We start from the raw sequence: 25,189 nt of genomic DNA on the forward strand, positions 1-25,189 counted from the left end.
AGGGGAGTTTTAGATTAGCTATTAGGAGGAAACTCTCCATTCAGAGGGTGGTAAGGCACTGGAACAGGTTTCCCAGTGAAGTTATGGATCCCTGGAGGTGTTCACATCCAGGTTGGATGGGGCCCTGGGCAACCAGGGTGGGTGACATCCTTGCCCATAGCAGGTGCTTTGGAACTAGATAAACTTTAAGGTCCCTTCCAACCCAAGCCATACTATGATTCTATGATAAGGCCTCTACAAGGCCTTGCAGTCCTAGTCATACTGTTCTTGTTTGGTCTGTCTCTGACAGCCTCCATAATAATTTTTGTTCTGAAGCTGAATTTTGCAATTACTTTGCATTGTGTCCACTTTTGTTGCACTTTTCATTGTTTGACAGCTTTCTTGAAACTATATTTGTCCACCTGTTACCTGTTCTACTGCTGAAATGTTTTACTTTTATGTTTTTCTTGACCTCTTCAGCATCACCTCCTGATTTGATTTGTTGTTTCATACTGAGTTATTTCTTGTCTGCTAAGATGTGGTTTATTCCAGTGGGGTTGCAACTGATGTAAGTGAATTTTAAACTTCCCAAGGGATGAATTGTCCTTCAATTCATAGATTACGGATTAGAAATTCAAATAAAAAAGAATATTTATAAATCATTTGCCACCTGCAAAGTATAGAATTTGTGTGGAAAATGAAGACACACTTAATCCTTATGTGCAATCCTATCCCATGTGCTTCCCCTTGAGCTCTCATTTGAGAACTTGTGTCTGTTTTCCCAAGCTATCTTGTATGGAAGCTAAAAAGATAATCTAGTCTAAATTTCTAAGAGAAAATGAAAATTTTGAGTTGTCACAGACTAGTGCTACTATCATACATTCTCATAAGAGAGAAACATACGGAAAATAAATCAACAAAACCTCAAAACTCAGTAAATCAACAAACTTATCACCAAAAGAAGGAATTCACTGAAAAGCATTAAAATATATAATAAATAAAAAATATATATATTAAAAAAAAAAAAGAAGAAAGAGAAGTCTATTATTTTTCCTATGGCCCCTTCTACTACCCCTCTATTAAAAAAAAAAAAAAAAGAAGGCTTAAATATGATATAAACCTTAGATCCAGTATACTAGATTCCAGTAGTGAACAGTATACTGTATTCTATTTGTGTGGACAGTTAATGGCAAGCACTTCTCAATGACATTTCCAAGTTGGTAAAAGAGTAAGAATTTCTCACCAGAATAAACAGTTTGCTGGACTGTTCTTCCTTTTATGAATCCATTTTGGTTATGCTGTGTTTATGTGTTGCTTGCTTGTTTTTAAAGACAATCTTTGCAGAGTATTTCAGTATCCACAGTGTTTGGCTAAGGTCTCAGTGGCATATGTCTATATGATCAAGTGAAGACTGTGCTCTCAGTTTCGTCTTATACTCTGAGCCAACTCTGCTGTGCAAAACCTGTTGCATGGCTTCCATGCAGTGAGTGAGTTGTGACTGTCAATACTCAGCTGTATTTATGTAGATCTGCCCCAAAATGTCCATAAGTTAAGTTAAGTGGAGTTTCCCTTTCCTATGTATTCCCTACAATACACAAAGACCATTTTCTTTTTATTTATGCAGGCAGCTTTTACCGTCCAGAAAAAAGTATAAAAACAGGAAGTAAAGACCTCAGGATCTTGCCAGTAAGGTACCTGGACAAGAAAGCAAGGACCTGGATGAGAAAGCAAGAAATCATTGATTTCTGACAGGGGTCAGGGTGTCACTTGGCGTGTACTGTCTCTAACATAATTAAAGTTGACTTCCTGAGAGCCTGTGTGGCCCTACACATGAGAATGGGAATGCTTCAAAAAAAGAATATGATTATTGATTTCTGAAGATAATCTTAATGCCCTGTGGACATAAATATTTTCCATTGCTTCAAATTGTATGATTAATGTAGTTACATCTGCTTGGTGAGCTGGAGAGTGTGGAAAGTGTATGACTTTATTACATAGTTTGGGTGTAAAAAATACCTCAGCAGTCCTCATGCATACCTAGGCCAATGTTGTATTATTAACATATGCAGATTTGTCTGGGGCTTACTCAAATGCCTCTTCCAACTGAAAATACATAAATAAATAAATATTTAGAAATGAAAAGTCACTATGTTGTTAAAGAACTGTTGTTTAAATCCATTTTTGACTGCTCCCTTAGGGATAGGATTATTAAAGCAACAGATTTTCTATCAAAATATGTATAGAATGAACTAGTAGCTTTTTTAGAGAAAGTTCCCTATTTTTTTTCTGTTTTGGAATAGTAACAAGTGGGCTTGAAAGAACATTTAACCTTTAAAATAAGGACATTAAAATTCTTTACCACACGCTGCTAAATGCTAAATCTGAAGTTTCCTGTGTCAAATCACATAATAATAATGTCATGCAGAATATTTTTCATAAATTCTGAAGTTATTTTTCTACAGTATATGTTCACCCACCCTGAAGAGAAACCTTAAATGATGTCTGCTCAGTTTACTAATGGAAAAAATAAATAAATAAATAAAAATCTAATGCAAAATATTGGAAAAAGATGAACTGCATTTCAAACAAAAATTCCCTCTGCCAAAGGAGAAACATTTACGTAATCTTCATGCTTTTTTTTGCATACTTGTTTGTCTTATCAGAATTCACATGAACATCCTTAATGATCCACATTTGTTTTATTTAGCTAATGTCTGTGCAGTACTTTGAACATGTAAAGTGCTACATAAGTGCTCAGTATTATTCAGCCCAACCCTCGGTCATTAATCAGCTAAAATTCACCATAGAGTCTGTTATTATTTGATTCTTCATGTAGCCTATTCTCATACATGATAAGAAATAATTTCAAATAGATATCTCATATAATACTTTGACTTAGGTCTATTAAGGTTTTTTTCCTTAGAGGGAAGCAGAATAACAGAATAAGTTCTTCTACTACTAATAATAATAATTAATAAACAAAAAGGGAAAATGAGGGGGAGAAGGACTTGTTCTGCAGGGCTTTGCTGTTATGATTAAGAAAACAGAGTACACATAGAGGTCACAAGTTCAAATTCAGTCCAGGTCACTAATGGCTGAAAATCATTACCAGCTGAAAGCTATTTAGTTGCCTGTATGAAAATATGCTAGTGTTCTTTGCTTGTAGAGAAGAGAGATCTATACAGTTAAAACCAAGATCAACATAGGGAGTATTTTCTTTTGGGAAATGGCCTCAGGACTGTGATTTTTAGTGCAAAGCACTCTTGTTCCAAACTGACATAAATTAAATTCTGAATTAGAGTTTTCTAGTTAAAGTTGATGTAGAGTCTTGCAGGTTAAAGAACAAACAGACAATGATAAATTAATTATTAAACACCGAGGTAAAAGAAATTAAAAATACCACACATTCATTTCTAAAAATAAAGGAATGTACTCCCAATGGCAAGAGAAGTGGCTACAGTTCCGTTCCTACCATCCATGTGTCCATATTTAAATCAAGGATGAACACTCCATGATCAGAACAGGAGGAACAGCAAAAAATGACTGCTCTTGAAGAAAAGATTAAAATAATGGATATGATTCTTTTGAAGTACAACAAAATATAAAGTCCTCCATTTGCTCACATCTCACAAAAGCTCTCTCCTGCTGGTCAGCCATTCTGGGTCTTAAGCAACAGCTCTGTGCACTTATGTTCATTAGAGAGAGAGTCTTAGCAGGTTCATGTGCCGGATGTTTGTGAAGAAATGAGTTTGGAAAACTGCAAGTGAAGCACACATAAAACAAGTGTTAGAACAAACTGATAGAATGAGTAGCAAGAAGCAATGTTATGTGATACTCAAGATTTTCAAATCAACTTTATGAAGCCGTGAAAATTTCAATTATTTATGTAATTTACTATTTGATTTCTATGTGATTGACAACTTAAGTACTTCTGAAGTTTAGCACCTTGTCAGAAGAAGGAAATGTCCTTCAGAGGTTTGTGTAGTGACTTGTATTCTTCAATTTGTTTGCAGCTGACCCAGCGAACAGAGTGAAAAAAATTTGTAGGTAGAGGTAAAAAAAAAAAAAAAAAACTTTGTAGAGGGAAATAAATAATAAATAAATAAATAAATGTTGATGTTACATAGAGTTACAGAAAAGTTAAATCTGACTCAAAAGAGCTGCATGAAAATTCCACAAAACTAAGAAACTGTCTGATAGAATGAAATTCAGTGTTGATAAATGTGTAATAGTTCACAGAGTAAAACAAATGTAACTGTACATAGACAAGAGCAAAGTCCAAATGAAAAAAGAATTATTAGGAAAGGAGATTAAAATGTAGCAGTCATCATTTGTTCCCCCTTCTCAAGCAGGGCCACATAGATCAGGTTGCCCAGGATGTACCCCATGTCCACATGACTTTTAAAGATCTCCAAGGAGGAGACTCCACAACCTCTCTGGGCAACCTGTGCCAGTGCTCCATCACCTGCAAAGTAAAGTTACCTGACATTCAGATGGAAACTTAATATTTTGAACTTGAGCATTACTTATTTTCTGATCATAATCGGCAGAACATAATAGGGAAAGATATAAGGAAAAAGAAAAAAGATAAGGAAAGGTTTCACAGACAAGGTCAAGGACAAAGTCAATCAACTAGGATCTTAAAAAATATGACAACTTGTGCAAAATATGAAATAAGTTTATATCATAATTAATGAGATAGAAAAAATGCAAATAATTTTTTTTCTACAATTCACATTATATGAATTAAGGGTCATCAAATGAAATAATCAGGTACTAGTTTAAAGTAAACAGAATAAAATATATTTTCATTTACCATATAATTAAATTGCAAAAATTGCAGCACAAAATGTCATGCATATTAACATTTGAGATGTGTTAAAAAGGTAATTAGACAAATTCATAAACAAAACGTGTATTAAAAGTTATTAAAAACAAAGATGAAATTTTTTGTCAGGAAGTCTCTGTATCACAGTCAGCTGAAAGATAAAACTTACCCAATAAAGTGTTTAAAAAAGAAAAAAAAAAAAAAGAAAGTTATTCTTCTATAAGGAATTTATAGGTTTGATTCCAGGTGGAAAAAAAGCTCATGTAAGAATATGGTTTATAATATTTCTTCCAAAGGATATGGTAGTATAAAATGAAATAGAATGGAAGAAAAAGGAGAATGCTTTTATTCTAGATAAAGAAAGAGGTTTTGTTTGTTTGTTCGTTTTGTTTTTGTTGTTGTGTGTATGTATTTTCTAAGATTACCTAAAACATCTTTTTGACATCAATATATATAAAAACCTTGCAGATTTACTTTAAAATTTTACCTCAGTCTTTGGACTTGTTGATGAAAGATCAGCTTAAAAGGGTTGATATTTTGCTACAAAGTGCCAAAATCCAAGTGCAAATCAAATATCAAGGTGCAGATAGGAAGTTTAGCTCAGTGATTCCACAGCACATAGTCTATTAAGATACCCCCATTCTAGAAGTGCACACAACCACCACTTGACTTCTCTTGAGATGTTTTAACTCTGTGATGCAAGCACATCAGCAGATATCTGAGAAGAAAAAGGGAATTTTAAATAGTCCCATTTTTGTTACTAGAAGATAATAATCTCCTTTCTTCCCAATTTACATCATACGCCAATCTAAACTTGCTTCTCTCTTTCCCTCATGCTATTTGTAGATGCCAGTCCTCAAATTGCACTTATGGCTGTGCTTCAGTGGTTTTAAAAACTGTTACTTTCATCTGTTGCCTTTTCACATGGTCAGTCCTCAATGGGAGATTATTTTATACTCCATTACCTTCAAGTTGAACTTTGACTGAAGTATAGCTGTTATGAAACCCTTAGTCAAAAATTTTCTTATCACTTGAAGGAACTGAATGCATTTTCCTCCTTGTTTTTTTCTCTGGCCCTGCCAGTTTGTATGACCCTAGACTCTCACAGTCCATAATGACATTGCAGTTAAAATGAAAAAGGATTTTTTTTTAAAATTGGATTCAATTGAACTACTTCTTCAACCACTTCAGATAACAGTATGACTTAACAATTTCAGCTTGATTTTAAGAGTTAAAGTAAGTTTATCTGATTAAAATTGTTTAAAGCCACCAGGATTTGAGCTGTTAGCCCGGCAATTTAACAAGTCATAAAATGTCTTATTCTCTGGTGACATGCTGTAGAACAATGTCGACCTTTTTTCAAAAAGATGCTCTATTGAATTTAAACTAAGATCATAGGCAATAGGGAAAAGATGGTGTGTTTTAAAAGGTTCACATACTAACAAGCATTTCAAAAGTCATTTATATATTAAAACCTGAAAAATGGTAGTAAACTAGAAACCCTACAGCTTTGAAGATCAGAGTTAGGGTATTTAAATGTTATTTCATTATAACATTAGCACTTTGAGCTGACTGATATTAATAGCAGACAGAAAAACAGCTAGAGAAGCTTAGTACTTTTTTCTTACGTCCAAATCAGACCTTTACACTGGGATCATACACCTCTTTTAGTTTCCAAAGTGTCAAAAGGTTAGAATACTCATCTTCTTTTAACTAAAAGTGAAGAGGCTTCGGAGACATTCTCATCATAAAAAGAAGAAAAGCATCCATGCAAAAAGATTTACTATATTACTCACCAAAATTTCAAGGATGCAGTCTTTAAAGAAATGCTGCAGCCACTGAATTCATTTTTTAATTTGTGTTTTCTACTTGCACACTTCCTCTCATCACTGATAATGTACTGGATGGATGATGTTCTGAAGTACTTCTCCATATTCCATAGTGGTCAAGGTGCAGGGCTATAGACATCCATTTGGAAAATATAAACTAAATGCTGCACAGCATACAGATAGGCATCAAATCCAGAAATGCTTAGAGTCTCTCAATGTGATCATTTTACTCGGTTTTCAAGCATAATATTGTCATCCACACTCTCAGAACTGGGCCAGAAATCTTCAGATGAACAGTAAATTTATCAAACATACCCTTTCAGTTATCTTTCAAAATTGAAGGCAAATTCAATGAGTGGCTCTTCCCATGGGAAAAAGAAAAGAAGCAATAAATTTCCTTAGTTTACAGAATCACAGAATCACAAAATTATCTAGGTTGGAAGAGACCTCCAAGATCACCTAGTCCAACCTCTGACCTAACACTAAGAAGTCCTTCACTAAACCATATCACTAAGCTCTACATCTAAATGTCTTTTAAAGACCTCCAGGGATGGTGACTCAACCACTTCCCTGGGCAGCCCATTCCAATGCCTAACAACTCTTTCAGTAAAGAAGTTCTTCCTAATATCCAACCTAAACCTCCCCTGGCGCAACTTTAGCCCATCCCCCCTCGTCCTGTCACCAGGCACATGAGAGAATAGAGCAATCCCCACCTTGCTACAGCCTCCTTTAAGGTAACTGTAGAGTGCGATAAGGTCGCCCCCGAGCCTCCTCTTTTCCAGACTGAACAATCCCAGCTCCCTCAGCCGCTCCTCATAAGACTTGTTCTCCAGACCCCTCACCAGCTTCGTTGCCCTTCTCTGGACTCGCTCGAGCACCTCGATGTCCTTCTTGTAGTGAGGGGCCCAAAACTGAACACAGTACTCGAGGTGCGGCCTCACCAGAGCCGAGTACAGGAGTAAATCACTTCCCTAGTCCTGCTGGCCACACTGTTTCTTATGCAGGCCAGGATGCTGTTGGCCTTCTTGGCCACCTGAGCACACTGCTGGCTCATATTCAGCCAACTATCAGCCAATACTCCCAGGTCCTTCTCTGCCAGGCAGTTTTCTAACCACTCATCTCCCAGCCTGTAGCTCTGCTTGGGGTTGTTGCGCCCCAGGTGCAGGACCCGGCACTTGGCCTTGTTGAACTTCATACAGTTGACCTCAGCCCATCGCTCCAGCCTATCCAGATCCTCCTGCAGAACCTTCTTACCCTCGAGCAGATCGACACACGCACCTAACTTGGTGTCATCTGCAGACTAACTGCACTCGATCCCCTCATCCAGATCATCGATAAAGATATTTTCAATTCAAATTCAAGTCAAATAATATTCAAGATATTCAAGAGAACTGGCCCTAGTACTGAGCCCTGGGGACTCCACTAGTGACCAGCCTCCAACTGGATTTAACTCCATTCACCACAACTCTCTGGGCCCGGCTACCCACAGAGTTTTAACCCAACAAAGCGTACGCCAGTCCAAGCCATGAGCAGCCAGTTTCTTGAGGAGAATGCTGTGGGAAATGGTGTCAAAAGCCTTACTGAAATAAAGGTAGACCACATCCACAGCCTTTCCCTCATCCACCAGGCACGTCACTTTGTCATAGAAGGAGATCAGGTTCGTCAAGCAGGACCTGCCTTTCATAAACCCATGCTGACTGGGCCTGATTGCCTGGTTGCCCTGCAAGGGATGCTCAAGATAATCTGCTCCATGAGCTTCCCTGGCACTGAGGTCAAACTAACAGGCCTATAGTTTCCCGGGTCTACCCTCCGGCCCTTCTTGTAGATGGATGTCACGTTTGCTAGCCGCCAGTTGACTGGGACCTCCCCTTTAGGACATGTGTTTACACCAGCAAGAAGAATGATTTATTTATTTAAAAATATGCTAATGAAGAGTTGGGATACCTTGTTTTCACTTCTTTTTTTTTCATTGAACCAAAAAATTAAACAGTATAAAATGGAAAATATGAGAAGGTCAAACCCTAGAACATAGTGTCTGGGAAATTTCACAGTTACCTTCTTCAGTGACATAAAAGAGAAGCAAAAAGGACTTAAACCTAGACCACTCACATTCTGGACTGGTACTCTTGTTTATCTGGTATAGAACAAAAGAAATATCACTGTTGGTTTTCTGAATATACCCCTTCTAGCTTTTGAAACAAATGTTCATATTTACCAAAACCAAATACTTTTTTACTGTTGAGAAAAATGTAGATGACAAATTTTATCTATACACATTGTTTATTTATTTATTTATTTATTTATCTATTTATTTATATATTCTGATGGCTGCAGGATCAGAATCAAATCTAGATTAAGACAATAGATCAGTAGACTTTGGCCTACTTATCACTCACTATTCCCTGGAGCTGTATGAATAAGTGGCACTGCACTTTCATCCCCAGGACCACCAAATCTATCACATAAGAAAAAACACTGGGCAGCAGTACATGTGGTCATCATCTATTCAATGCTGTTTTCATTTTTCAATTAAAATGCCTCCAAATCAACAAACAGTATATTTCTTGTTCATTAATCTTCACCGTGTTTTTCTAAGCATCATATTCATAGAGCACATTTCACAGTTTCTGTTAAACAGATTCAGCTCCATCTGAATCAAATTACAACCCTGCTGTATGTTGTACTAAGGAATGAAGTACTCCACATGAGTGTAGTTGTGTTTAGTCTGTGGACATTGTGGACCCAGCTTTGCCTGCATCCCATCCAAGCAGGGCCACTGGGGGAACTAACCATCTTTCTATCTGTGGATGCATATAACCAGACCTTGTGGTGCTTACTAATGGCATACTATGCCTCTGGGTAGGCTTGGGGGTTCTGCACGCTCCAGAAATTTCATATTGACTCTCTGGGATTATAGATAAGATAACTGAGAATAGCTAAAAATTACAGTACTGATATACTTAGTAGGCTCAATATGAACTTGAAAGTAGAACATGCACAGTAGAGTAATTCCTTTCATTTTAATAACATCAAATAAGGTCTTTGTTCCAGCTGTTCAAAGAAATAGTGAAGGAGACACCATGGGACACGGTCCTTAGGGACAGAGGATCTAATCAGAGCTGGCAACTCTTTAAAGATATTTTCCTTGGAGTGCAAGAGCTCTCTATTCCCACGTGTGATAAATCAAGCAGGGAAGGTAGGAAACTGGCATGGCTGAACAAGGACCTTCTGGTCAAACTTAGGCAAAAGAAGGAAATGCACAGATGGTGGAAACAGGGTCATGTGCCCTGGGAAGAGTACAGAAATGCTGTCCAGATGTGCAGGGATGGGATCAGGGATAAGGCACTGAGAGAACTAAACTTGGTGAAGGATGCAAAGAATAACAAGAAGGGGTTCTACAGGTGCATTGGCTGCAAAAGGAAGACTAAGGAGACTGTATTACTTCTGACAAATGAAGACAGAGAACCAATAACAACAGGTGTGGAGAAGGCAGAGGTACTTAAATTCTTTGCTTCAGTCTTCAATAGTGGTCACACTTCCCACACCTCTCGAGTCTCCAAACTTCTAAGCCGGGGCTGGAGGAGCAGAGTCTCTCCCACTGTAAGCAAAGAACAAGTTCAGGACCTTCTGACACAACAACTACAAGTCTATGAACCCTAATGACATGTATCCCAGGTTCCTGAGGGAACTGGCTGATGTAGTCACCAAGCCACTCTCCATCATATTTGAAAAATGATGGTAGTCAGGCAAAGTCCCCAGTGACTCAAAAAAGGGAAATATCACTCCCATTTTTAAAAGGGGTAAAAAGGAAGACCTGGGGAACTACAGACCAGTGAGCTTCATCTCTGTGCCTGGGAAGATCATGAAATGAATCCTCCTGAAGGCAATGTTAAGGCACATGCAGGACAAGGAGGTGATCCGGGACAGCCAGCATGACTTCACAAAAGAAAACTCATGCCTGACCAGTCTGGTGGCCTTCTATGATGGAGTGATTACATCAGTTGACAAGGTAAGACCGACTGATGTCATCAGACTTTTGTAAGGATTTTGACATGATCCTACATGACATCCTAATCTCTAAATTGGAAATACACGGATTTGAAGGGTAGACCATCCAGTGGATAAGGAATTGGATCTATAGCTGCACCCAGAGTATGCAGACAATGTCCAGGTGGATGCCAGTGATGAGTGATGTCCCTTGGAGGTCCGTCTTGGGACCAGTGTTTTTCAATATCTTCATTAATGACATAGATGATGGGATTAAATGCACCCTCAGCAAGTTTGCACATGACACCAAGCTGAGTGTTGCAGTTAATACAACAGAAGGGAAGGATGCCATCCAAAGGGTCCTGGACAAGCTTGAGAAGTGCACCCATGTGAACTTAATGAGGTTCAACAAGTCCAAGTGCAAGCTGCTGAACCTGGGCTGCGGCAATCCCAGACAGGAAGACAGACTGGGAGAAGAACTCATTGAGATCAGCCCTGCAGAGAGAGACTTGGGGGTTCTGGTGGATGAAAAGCTCAACATGAGCCAGTAGTGTGTGCTCGCAGCCCAAAAAGACCAACTGCATCCTGGGCTGCATTAAAAGAGGTGTGACCAGCAGGTTGAGGGAGGTGATTGTCCCCATCTACTCTGCCCTTGTGAGGCTCCACCTGGAGTACTGTGGACAGGTTTGGTGTCCCCAGCACAAGAAGGATGTGGAACTGTTAGAGTGGGTCCACAGTAGGGCTACAAAGATGATCAGAGGTCTGGTACACCTCTCCTGTGAAGAAAGGCTGAGAGAGCTGGGGATGTTCAGCCTGGAGATGAAAAGGCTCTAGGAAGCCTTCAATATTAGGACTACAATCACAGCCTTTCAATACTTAAATGGCTCTTATAAAAAGGGTGGAGAAGAACTATTTACTCATGTAGGACAAGGTGTTAAACTAAAAGAAGATAGATTTAGACTAAACATTAGGAGGAAATTTCTCACTGTAAGGGTAGTGAGGCCTTGGAACAGGTTGCCAAGAGAAGTTGTGGATGCCCTATCCCTGGAGGTGTTCAAGGCCAGGATGAATGGGGCTTTGACCAACCTGATCTAGTGGGTGGCATCCCTTCCTATGGCGGGGAGGTTGGAGTTAGATATCTTCAAGGTCCCTTCCAACCCAAGCCATTTTATGATTCTATGATTCTATGATTCTATGATTTGTTAACAATGATAAATTAAGATTGCTGTGCATTTTATGAAAAAAAAAAAAAAAAGAGAGAGAGAAGAAAACCTTGTACAATAAAACACCAAAACATTTGGTATTCCAGAAATGATGATTGTAGGAGTTAATACAACTAATGCAGCATTTCCAGAGAAGATGATGCAATTTTTTGAAGTGGAAGATTAAGTTGCTCTTACTTTTGATACTGTTGTTTCACACACACACACACACACGTTTTTTACCAGCTGCATTAAAGCTTTCAGATAAGTGACACTGAAGCACTTAAGGGCTACTGAAATAACAGCATTCTACTTTCAAACAGTAGCACACACAGAAGATTTGGCTTACATATCAACCTGGCAGCTGCCTTTTCATTAGCTATGGAATGAACTCACCAGCTTCATTTGTAATTTTTCGTCCTAATTTTGTTCTGTGAGCTTGCAGAGGCCACACAGAACACAACATTTCAGAAATGGTAGACAGGGCACTTAAGAACTACACACAGTTATTTTAAAGAGATCAACTGTTAGAGACTATTGAGCTTTTCTTATTTTTATTTTTATTTTTTTGTATATGAATCACGTCATCTCAAAGAAGGCTGAGAAATAATTAAATATTTTCTCCCAGCAAAGATTTAGTTTGACACGATTCACTGCCCTTGTTAATCAAGAGAATTTGCAGCACAGAACTATGCTATTATCTGTTAAAACCAAAAGGTTTTTTTTTTGTTATCCTTTTAAATTTCATTACTTTTTTTTTTTTTTATATTTCCTTAATATATTTTTGCATAACTTTGTATATAGTCAGTGTTTCCATTTACTTGCTTAGTTACAGAATTCAAGATAGAACCAGTTTTACACCTAAAATCTGTTAGGATACACAAGTGAAACAGCTTTGTACAAGAGAAGTGACAACAGGAACTACCACAGATTTTGGTGGTATGAGAAGTAATTTGTGCCTTCTGTGTTGTGGAAGGTTAGTTTTGCATCTTTGACTTAAAAAAATAAAAATAAATAAATAAATAAATAGAAAGTATTCTTGGTTGTAAAAGGATGTCTATCACCGGCAGACATGCTTTATTTTTTACCACAATGAACGTTTCAATTAAAGAATTTTTCCCTGCCAATTCCCACAGAATGACTTAGGTAGATCCCCATTCAGCCTAAGTCCAGTTGCCTTCTCACATGCCTCCCCACTGTATCTAACAACATCATGGACAAAACATCTTAATTTAATTTATTGACATTTAATATCAACTTTTTATTATTCATTTGTGTATTGGGGGGGGGGGGGGGAAGATAAGACAATAGAATAAACACTTCAGTAAGCACCTCAGTTTCTCTAATGCTTGACATGGGTTACATGCAGACTATCATAACTCTTTTGGTGATGCAATGGGCAGCACAGGAGGTTGGGCTCATGTGTGTATTGGTTTCTATCTGCTATTCCATACTCCTCAGTGATCCTCCTCCACTGCTTTGGGTTTCTTCCTCTCTTTCTTCTCTTCTGGCATGTGTTGCCCATAGGCCACTGTCCCTGTCCCAGTGCGGGTAGCCCACAGCTCTAATCCTTCAGTGTTGCCATTGTTCCAATGCTACCCACGGCTGCAGTCCCTCGGATGTGTCCCTGCACCCACTGCAGGTCACCTCCTTCCAGGAGTACATTTCCAATGATTGCCTCACCCAGACCCTCACCAGCACCCTTCCTGCTGTGTCTTTCTAGGAACATCTCCCTCTACATTTCCAACAGCATCCAGAGCATGGCCAGTGCTCTGGGGATGCTTCATTTCCTTAGACATGTCTCAGCTGGTTTGCCAGAGGGGTCCCTTCTGGGCCGCAGTTTTGGCAGTTGCTGGGCTGCTTACACTGATGTCAGACAGGGCTGGGACCAGCACAGGGCATTTTGTGGCCTCCTCCACATAGTTCACCCCCTCAGGCCTATGCTTCCAAAAACCTGCCATTTATGCCCGATGAAGACACAGTGGCTCTGAATATTGCTTTGGATACTAGCCAGCTTAAAGTCACATGCTGTAGCACACATCAACACAGTCCCTTCATCTTTATAAGTTTAATGCTTTATTTTCTATCCTATAAAATGGAGATACTGGTGTATTCAAATCTTCCAGATTGGTGCTCACTACTCAAATAACCACCATACACTCAGATGGCAGCAGTATATGACACTAGGACAGTTCTAACTCTTCCTTCTGCAGGGAGTTGTAACAGTCAGTCAGAGCTAATCATGTTAATGAAATTCATAAACAATGCTAAAGCAGAATGAAGAACAAGCACCCTCTAACAGAGACAAATAACATTTCAAAAAAATTTTATAGAAACACAAGATGAGAAAAACAAAGAGAAATTCATCTTGGAAAATCCAGGTTAACATATCTGAGAAAAGTTAATCTGAAATTCTGGCATACCCTTGAGAATGATATACCCTTGAGAAACCATACTGCTTGCAAGAGGCCCCAGACTGATTATGGAACTAAATATAAGGGCAAAATATCCTGTATCAGAAACATAATAGTCACTTTTATACACTCTGATAGAAAGATACAGCCGAATTTGAATCTTAAACCTTAATCCTTGAATACCCTGCAAGCCACTAGGAAGACTGCAAAACAGAGGCTATTGCCAAAGTACTACGAGGGCTGATGTAGACATAAAGAGTGATGAAACTTTCAAAACTCAGCCATCAAGAAGGATGGCCCAAAAAAAAATATTTGTTTATTTTAAAGGAGAGTTATGTTGTGGAAGAAGTTCTGCAAGAAAAAATAATGGAAACCTTTTTGCTGGATTATGCCTTTAAAAATAGCATGGAGAAACATTATATTTGCAATACAAGCCCTTTCTGACTGGCCAAGAAAAGTGCTTGTTCATAAGTTCTGTGACTCTATTTTCATATTTCTCTTCTCTGACAATATTATGAAACAGATCATCTTGAGTGCAATCGCAAAACATGTGAAAGACAACCATGGGATTAGGCCCAGGCAGCATGGGTTCATGAAAGGCAAGTTCTGCCTGACCTCCTCTCCTTCTATGACCAGGTAACCTGCCTGGTGGATGAGGGGTAGGCTACCTAGACTTCAGCAAAGCCTTTGACATGGTCTCCCACAGTATTCTTTTGGAGAAGTTGGCAGACCATGGCTTGGACAGGTACACTCTGCTGCATTAAAAACTGGCTGGATGGCCGGGCCTAGAGAGAGGTGGTGAATGGATTTAAATCCAGTTGGTGACCAGTGGCAAGTGTTGTTCCCCAGAAGTCGGTGTTGGGACCCATCTTCTTTAATATTTTTACTGATGATTTGGATGAGGGAATTGAGTGCACCCTCAGTAAGTTTTCAGACAACACCAAACTGGGGGGAAGTGTTGATCTGCCGGAGGGGAGGATGGCCCTGCAGAGGGACCTGGACAGGTTGGATCGATGGGCAGAGGCCAATAGGATGAGGTTCAACATGGCTAAGTGCCAGGTCCTGAACTTTGGTCACAACAACCCCATGCAATGTTACAGGCTTGGGGCAGAATGGCTCAAAAGCTATGCAGAGGAAAGGATCTGGGGATGTTGGTCAATGCTCACCTGAACATGAGCTGGCAGTGTGCTCAGGTGGCCAAGAAGGTCAATGGCATCCTGGCCTGTATCAGGAATAGTGTAGCCAGCAGGACCAGGGAGGTGATCGTCCCCCTGTACTCTGCTCCGGTGAGGCCACACCTTGAGTACTGTGTTCAGTTTGGGGCCCCTCACTACAAGAAAGACATCAAGGTCTTGGAGCATGTCTAAAGAAGGGCAACAAAGCTGGAGAAGGGTCTGGAACACAAGTCTTATGAGGAGTGGCTGAAGGTACTGGGATTGTTTAGTCTAGACAAGAGGAGGCTCAGGGGAACTGAAAGGAAGTTGTGAGGAGCTGGGAGTCAGCTAGTTATCACAGATATCTGGCTGGACATCACAGATATCTGCTAGTTATCACAGATAACTAGCAATAGGACAAGAGGTAATGGCCTTAAGCTGTGCCAGGAGAGGTTCAGATTGGAAATCAGAAGAAATTTATTCCCAGAAAGAGTAGTTGGACATTGGAACGGGTTGCCTGGGGAGGTGGGGGAGACACCATCCCTGGGGGTGTTTAAGAAAAGATTGGATATGGCACGTAGGGATATGTTTTTTGTAGGTAATACTAATGGTTGGGGGATGGTTGGAACAGATGATCTTGAAGGTCTTTTCCAACCTTAATGATTCTATAACTCTATGATTCTATGATCTGAACTTCAAAAATTGAACTTACAGAATATAAGAAATCTCTTAAGGAGTTTTTATCACCTTACAAAGTCAATACAGCACATCAGGATGCTTTTGCAAAAAAGCAAACAATATTAAGAAGCACTTAAGTGTATTTTGTTGCTGTTGTTGTTGTTGTTTGTTAGTTTTTGTTTTTGTTTAAATAAAATATCCAAGTGAAATTTTAGGCAGGTAAAGGAATTATTATACTTTGTTGGCCAAATCTCAAGAACATTGTTGCACTATTTTAGCTGATCTTTGTGTGATTGGCCCCAGCCTCCCTGATGTGGAATTGCTTTAGAACAGTGTAAAGGCTAGTGCTGACAGCAAGGGAACATTGAAACAGAAGAAGCATGAAAAATATTGGCATTTCCTAGTTCAGCAAATATTAGCAGTAAATCTTTAACTGAAATGGATTTCTGCCAGAACATCTCAGCTGACATCAGTACTTGAAAAAGTAATTTTAATGCTACATTACAGCCAGGAATCTGTAAAGTTTATTGTAGGTGTACTGGTTGCTCCTTTCAGTGGTAACATTTCTCAATGACTGCCACACCATGGCATCTGCAATAGCACAGTGCTTTCCTGTTCCAAAGAGGAAACTCTTTTGGTGTCTCTAGTATCAGTATGGTAACTGCAGCTTTTTGTTAAGCACAAATTACTGCAGATCATCTACAGGGTGGAAATGGTCATCAATTCAAATCTGACCTGACAGTAGAGTATTTTACAAAGACATTTCATGACTGCAATCAAAGAATATGTAACAAAAAGGGAGGAGGATGGTACCTGGATATTACTGCATTTCTTGACTTCTCTGTGTGAGAATACCACACAGCCCTTTGCAGGCTTGAATGGATTGCAGCACTTAGTGCTGTTAAAAGTCTCCTGAGGAAAAAAATGAGAAAAGCTGTTTTCACTTGGTCAGTACTAGTTAATTTAAAAGTGATGTTATAAAGTTCTAAATCCAAGGAAAAACACAAGCTTTGACACTTTGCCCGAATCTGTAAGTCACTAGTGTTTCTGTCTCTGCCTTCACCTTGCTGCCAAGCAAAACTTTGATAAAAGGTAGTCACTACTCCTTGTTTTTTTATGCTATGATAAACATATATATATATAATGTTTATTACCAACTGTTTTGCTAGTAAGTAGAAGGCTACAGAATTAAGCATTTGTATTCGTCTGATAACAGCTCACAGCTGAAACTTTATGTTTTCCTTTAAAGAGTACATAAAAGTCATTAAATGTTATGTATTTGGGGGGGGGGGGGGGGAAGTATTGAGAACTAAGTTCAAAACAATCAAATAAATGTTTAAATGTAATCATTGGCTGAGGTTCCATCCACCCAAGCCTGAAGGTTCCTGATGATAGATATAAATCAATAGATTAAGTGTTCTGCACTTTTTTGTTCGTCAGAAGGAAGTGTGGTTTTAAGGGGAGCCTTGCATACCGCAAGGATTTGTTAGCCTGCTAACCTATACAATCTGAAAATATTCTCTGTTCTGTGAATGCATCCAAAGTAGTACTTACTCCTGTGCAGGCAGTGCTGGTTAATCTTTAGCCAATGCATATTTGAAAGACAGAAGATAAAATGAGGAAAAGGGATAAAATGAGTAAAAGGAAATAAACAAAATATCTTTTGACCACATCCTGTATGAAGACTGAGGAAACCAAAGTAAATTGGAGTCTTTGTATCAGTCAAGATTCACAAAACAACCAAAGTGCTTGTACCAGCATCACATTCATGTTTGACTCAAATCCAAAGGATACGTTTTTCTTCACAGACAATTACTGACAGTCTTTTGAAGTGTAGTAACTTGTTCTCAGGGGCAACCTCAGCAGCTCTTGTAAGAATCTATACAAAGACAAAACTGAGACTGGTACAGCTACTGCTGACTCTAGCCAGCCCAGGCCATCCAGATCGTGCAGGGCATCTCCTAAGGCCTGATGGGTAACAGACAAAGAGCATGGGGGTTGATGAGGGTAGGTGGGATATTGCTGAGGTGAATTAAAGGGGGGTACTAGCATTCTAGCTTTCAGAAGAGGTCACTGGTAGGAGATTAGGAGATGGCAGTGAGGAAAAAGGTTTGGAATCCAGATTTGTGCGGATGAGAGCATATGAAGTAAGAGTGAGGAAGGCCTTTAGGATTAGGATCTCAGTTTGGGGACATGGAAGTTAGTGGAAAGTACAAGAATTAGGAAGCTTGGGTTTGGAATTTAGAACAGCAGGGAATGTGAAAGCAGGGCATACTGAGAAAGATGGTATAAAAGATCAGAGTCCAAGTGTTAGGTGGAATTTTTGTCAAGAATTCTTGTTCTTCATATCTTATCATTTATTAACAGTTACAACTAAAATTTTTACATTTAATTATATTGGATATTGCCATAGTGGCATGCTTAGTGCATGCACACACAGCTTGTTGTAGAGATGAAAGTAGCTTCAGATACATGGTCATCACTCTCTTCCTTACAGAACTCAGCACTTTCTGTTTTTTGTTGTTGTTGTTTGGTTGGTTGGTTGGTTTTTGATTGTTTGTTTTTATTTGTTTTTCTTTTTTTTTTTTCTTTTGTACTGCCAAACATGTACATACAATAGATTTCCTTAGCAATACAAATTCAGTTCATTTTCAGGGATGTTATATATCTTTAAGTCTTCTGACATAGTTCTACAGGCCAATCTCAAACAATCTAGAGACGGTCTTGACGAAAGTGTTTGCTAAACCTACAGACAAGAAGAAAGAGAGTGACCAGCCCTGGCAACAACCTTCCAGTAGGAAAAAGTTGTTATGATGTGTCTGTCCAGTGGCTTCTATATGCTTCTTCTAGAGCATCCTGTCTCTTATGTACCAAAAGTGAAAATGCTGTCATCAGCAGTGAGTTAATGGCACTTGTCTTTTGGCAGCTTCTCCCATAAAAGACATACAGTCCCAGAGCTAAAAAGTTATTTTGTAATTGAAAGACCTTTTTTTACATGATTTTTAAGAAGATATCGTGTTGCTTAAATTTATTGGATAAGTCACAGAGTCCTTGGAAGCAAAAAGCATTCTCTGTGAACCCTCTTAAGCATCAAAAAGCACGCACACACAGAGTATAGAAAAAAAAAATCTTCTTTTGTAACTGAACATTTTAAACAAAGTATTTTTAGATGACAAATGCACTGGATAATTTATTATTTGATAGTCCATTCAAAAATTCTGTGAGAAGTGAGAAATTTAATAATGAGGGTAACAGGTCTATTGATTGAATGTTCTTTTGGATAATGGGGCAAATTTGACTCTTGCCTCTCTGTTCATATTAGCTATGGTTATTTGAACACTCATATACTTGATACAAGGAAGAAGCAAACTAGCCAGGTTTCTCTAAGGTCCCCCAACAATATGGATATGAAGTTGAATCGCTCATTCTGACCATTAGTTCTGAACCACACTCAAAATATCTTATTACCCATACTACAAAAGAAATAATGCAAATGTTAAAGCTAACTTTCCTATGTGTTTGTCACACAAGGTATGCCCAATGCGAAGTGTTTAAGAATAAATTTTTCATATTTATATCTAAAGTGATAAGGTGCCTTTAGCCATCTTGGAAGACAACACCTTTCTACAAAGTGACTTTTGGTTCAGATGTGTACCTCAATGCCTTGCTTCATTCCCAAGAATACTCAGCATCACCAGAAGATGCTGGAAAATCACAGAAGTGTTGTATGGACACTTTTGGCGGTCTTCTAGTTCATTCCTCCACTCAAATGGGACTGCTGCCAGTACTAAATCAGGTCAGCCAAGATTTGTGTAACCAAATTCTGAAAAGCCGCATGTGTGGAGATCCTGTTCCTTCTCTAGATAACTCTATCACCTGTTCTACACTACCTTTGCAATAAAGACATTACCTTAATATCCACTCTGGTCTTCCTAAACTACAGCCCCTATATTTTTGCCTGACATTTGTTTGGGTCTGTCATCTTCATAAACTCTTCAGATGATTGTAGTTTCACCTTAGCATCTACACCAAACAAAAAATCCAAGCTTCTTGATCTGACTTTGGATTTGCTTGTTTCTCCACAACCCTTTCAAACTGGAAGCCCAACAGTAGACAAAATATTCCGCTTTGCAGCCTCTCCAGTACTGAGTGGGGTGACATAATAATTTCCCCTAGTCTGCTGAACACATTCTTTTTCTTTCAATCAAGTATGTATTTTGGCTTACTCATAATGAAAGAACACGGGTGGCTCATATATAAAACCTGGGTCTTTCTCAACATGTCCTTTACTCAGCATGTTGTTTCCCGTATTTTCTTAGTTTTCATATGAGAACGGTTCAGGAAATGGTGACAAAAGCCTTACTGAAGTCTAGGTATATTACAGTCAATGCTTTTCCCTTGCCCACATGGCTACATTTCTTCACAAAAAAGCAGTTGGCTTGATCAAGAATGATTTGCCCAGATTGACTTCCTGTTTGCTGTCTTATGCTTGGCATTTTTAGAAATGGTTTAAAAGATATTCTCCAGTATATTTCTGGGAACTGAAGTCAGGCTGACTTGCAGTAGGTGTCCCTCTAGCTATTAAAGACAGAAACAGTGTTAATCTTTTTCCAGGAGTCAAGGACCTCCCACCAACACCACAATTTTTCACTGAATATGTCTCTGTAAAGTGGCCCAACAATCAAACGAATTCTTTCAGCACCTTTGTGCATGTCCCGTCTGAGAATGTAAATACTTTCTCCTTCCATAAGTAGTCCCCAGTCTGTTGCTTTCCCATTGATGAATGACTTTCTGTTTCTGAAACCACACCTTCACACACAAAGGTCAGGGAGCAAGTTTCACCCATAAAGGCTGTTGCTAAAATGATGCTACTCGGCCTTTTATGTATTATCTATTGTTGTGGTTTAACCCGGCTGGCAGCTAAACACCACACAGCCGTTCGCTCACCCTCCCCCCTCCCTCTCTGGGATGGGGGAGAGAAACGGGAAAGTGAAGCCTGTGAGTTGAGATAAAGACAGTTTATTAAGACAGGAAAATAATAATAACAATAATAATAATAATAGTGATAATGGTAATAGTATTAACAATAATAATGTGTAAGAAAACAAGTGATGCACAATGCAATTGCTCACCACCCGCTGACCGATGCCCAGCCTATTCCCGAGCAGCCGGCCCCCCACCCCGGCCAGCCACCCCTATATATTGTTTAGCATGACGTCAGATGGTATGGAATACCCCTTTGGCCAGTTTGGGTCAGCTGTCCTGGGTCTGTCCCCTCCCAGCTCCTGCTGCACCCCCAGCCTGCTCGCTGGCAGGACAGAGCAAGAAGCCGAAAAGTCCTTGGCCTGGTGTAAACACTGCTCTGCAACAATTAAAACATCAGCATGTTATCAGCGCTCTTCTCATCCTAATTCAAAACATAGCACCCTACCAGCTACTATGAGCTACTTAACTCTGTCCTAACTGGAACCAGGACATCTATGAAGGAGGCTGCTCTCAATCAGCATAGACCATATTTTGTCTGAATCTCCTTTTGCTATTTGCCTTTTAGAATACTTTCTTACTCTCCTTTGTGTCCCTTACTAGAATGCCTTCTTGCTCTTGTGTTCCTTACTTGTTTTAGTGCCAACTGTCCATTAATTTTAATTTTTATTTTTCTTCTTGGCCTAGCATGCCCAATCAATTCTTCCTTTCCCTGACTCTTGTAATTTCAGCCCATGCAGACCCAGACCCTCTCTGTTACTTGTCAATAGAGAAGAAAATCTGTTAAAGCATTGGGGTGCTTATTAAGTTATTCTAGCAGTCCAGTTCATAGGTTCACTGTTCCCTTGAGTAAATGTTTTTTGTTACCCCATGTCTTCAAACTACACTTAGCTCATGCCAGCTTAGAGTAAACATGTAAATATTAACACTTAGCATCCAAAATAGACAACTTAGTAATAAATATTTACAAAAGATTCAAATGATCCTTAGGTTGCATCAGAAAGTATCTCTTTCTGTCATTCATCAGACTTGTTCTCTTTCAAAAACTGTACAGGGTTCAGACTGTATATTTTCTCTCTTTTAGTGGACTATGTTGTTTTATATATTTTTCCTTTGAAGTCTTTCAAAAGATCTAGACTAGTTTTATATTTCATCCCCCAAATTTATTTTACTTTCTCCTTAAGTAGGAAGCAGTCTCGCCAACTTCTCATTAGGATAACGGTTCTTTTCTCCCTTCCATAGATAAGCAAATATCTCATTGTTGTAGTAGTTGTTATCATTTGGAAATTAATGGAGTAATAAATAACTCTTTGTTTCAATGAAGTGTTAAAACTCTTTCAGTAATTATTTGGCACTCTTCAGTAGGGAATGAATAGTTCATTGAACCAAACATTGTACACATTTTCCCCTTAAATTAAAAACATACATAATAAATATAGCTGCAGACTTACTACACATTTTATCACTGGATTTTGATTGAGACCAGATAAACAGAAGTCAAGTTACTTGGTGTAAAAACCCAGTGGATTCTTCTTTTTAGATATGTAAAAAAATGCCTTATAACGTCACTATAAATGAAAAACTGAGTAACCAGAGACATGTACTTACTGTCAATCAAAATGAAGTTGACTGATTAGGTGAAACACACTACAGAATCACACTGTAGACTGGCTATGTTTTGATCCAGTGTGAAGACTTCAAAATTTTCATTTCTGAGTTTGGTTCAGATGTGACTGTTTGTGGTTAGATCTACTACAGAAGTTAGGTATAAAAAAGGTTTCAATCAAATTTTTGGTGAAAGTAACCTCACCTCAAGCTGTCTTTGGTATATAAATATAAATATAAATATAAATATAAATATAAATATAAATATAAATATAAATATAAATATAAATATAAATATAAATATAAATGAATATACTCCTTTTACTTAAAAAATAAATAAATAATAATAAAAAGATGGTTGCCATCTGAAACTAAAGCTAATACAAGAAATATAGTAAATCTCAATTTGAATTAAAAATATCAGATATGTCTTTCTCAGAAACAGAATTTACAGGAGTGAAACCCTCCCTCTTACAAAATTGATTGGACAGAAGCTTCTTTCCTTGTCCCAAGAGCTGTGAAAGACTAAGCATTTTGTTAAGCATTTTACCAAGCACGTATTTTAATACTTCAGGTCCATGAATGGGAATGAGAAAAGAGAGGAAATGGATAGTCTGAAACTGAAAAAGTGCATTTTAAACACTTGAGCAACACCCAAAGATAAAATGAGTGGAGTTTAAGACATCATTTAAATACTCCCGCTTTCAACCAGGATGGCATGGAAGAAAATGGATATATGGAGACATATGATAGATAATGTAGATATTATAGATAACGTGGATAAACACATAAATGTTTTCTGTGCCTTTGTTATGTTCAGTAAGAAAATTTGAGAAATATGGAGTTACAGGCAAATCCAATATCATTACTGTCAAACATCTGTCTTTGTTTCTTGAGAGTATTTGTCATGAAAACTAGGATTTACAGAAGATCTGTAAGAACAGTAAAACTTAAGAATAAGTAGCCCATGACCTAGTCAAATCTCCATCATTTAGGTCTTCACTTTAAGAACACACTATACATACAGCTTGTTCTATAGTTTATTTAAATAGCTGAAATATAGGTAATAACTATAATGAGTATAATAAGTCGTTTGGATTAGTGCAGAGGAATGCAAATATTTGTAATTGCCAGCACTACCACAGAGAATGATGCTCCACTGAAAGATGAGAACAGCATTGTGTTAGGCATTATACAGAATCACCATGTAAAAAACTTTGGATCATCTCATTAACAATGAATTATAAAACTAGAACAGAAACCACCTTATATGGCATTATCTTTTTTCAAGGATTTTTTCCCTTGTTTTGGTAAATTCACAGAAGAACATGGTTGATAAAAGTGATAGAAGGCTAAATCAAAGTAATATTCTGGAGAAAACTGGCTCCCCTTCACAATAAATAAATAAATAACAATGTTTAATGAGGGGACAGTGATAAAATTCACAGGTAATGTTGTCCAAATAAAAATGAGGAAGAAGACGCATTCTTTTCAAGCATTTTCAAAGGGTAAAGTGAAAGGATGGAAACATCAAGGCTAGCAAATGGAAGGATTGCATTGGAAAATGTGAGGTAAGAATTTTAGTGCTCATATTTCAAGTATTGATAGAAAACCAGTCCTCAGATATTAAACTGGGCAAATCAAATAAATCTGAATGAAAACTAGACAAAGAAATCAAAAGAGAATCATGTCATTATCTCAAACCATGAGAAAATTAGGAGGCATATAACATTAAAAGAATAGTACTACTTCTATTCATTACTGGAGTCATGCCCCAGGAACTTTATACTGTAAAACATTGCAGCTTCCTTTGACTTTTCTTCTGATTTAGAACTCAAGGTTACAGTGGGACCAAGGTGTCTCTTTTCATTCTAAAGTGATACAAACTTAGTTTATACCCACTGCATTTTCCTTAAATGAATACAATGCTTCTCGTACAAAAAAAAAAAAAAAAAAAAAAAAAGATTAAAAGTTGCTGAGGCTTTAAAAATGTGAAATATTACAAAGCTATGGTAAAGTTATGGAACTTGGCAACACTGATAAATTAACTCAAGAGTGAACTCTTTGCTGACTAGAGACCCCAAGAGAGGAAAAATGAAGTTAATAAAGTTGCAGTAGTTTATAGTACAGATATTAGAGGAGGACTGACCTTGATGAGCATCTGGGATTAATTAGAATGAAAAGTAGTATACAAGGAGTCAGTCATTAGCAAAATGTTTTTGCTCACTCTCTTTAGGTCAAGATCTCAACGCAGAGTTACCACTTCATTAAAACTGTGATGCCAATGATATAAGCACTCCAAAGCTGTTATTGCACATGTTTGTACCTTATCTAGGACACCATAAAGAGCTTTTTCTGTTGCTAATTCAGAAAAGTTTAAGACAGGTTTAAAAAATTCAAGGTAAATTTTTTAAGGTTATTTGTTTACTATATTGTCTACTATTTTGTTGAACAGTGATCATTCAAAAACACCAGATTTTGTTTGCTTTTCTTCAGTCAGATTAGCTGAATTTAACATAATTAAACAGAA

Source organism: Anser anser (assembly GCF_964211835.1).
Source record: "Anser anser genome assembly, chromosome: 1".
Taxonomy (NCBI): Eukaryota; Metazoa; Chordata; class Aves; order Anseriformes; family Anatidae; genus Anser; species Anser anser.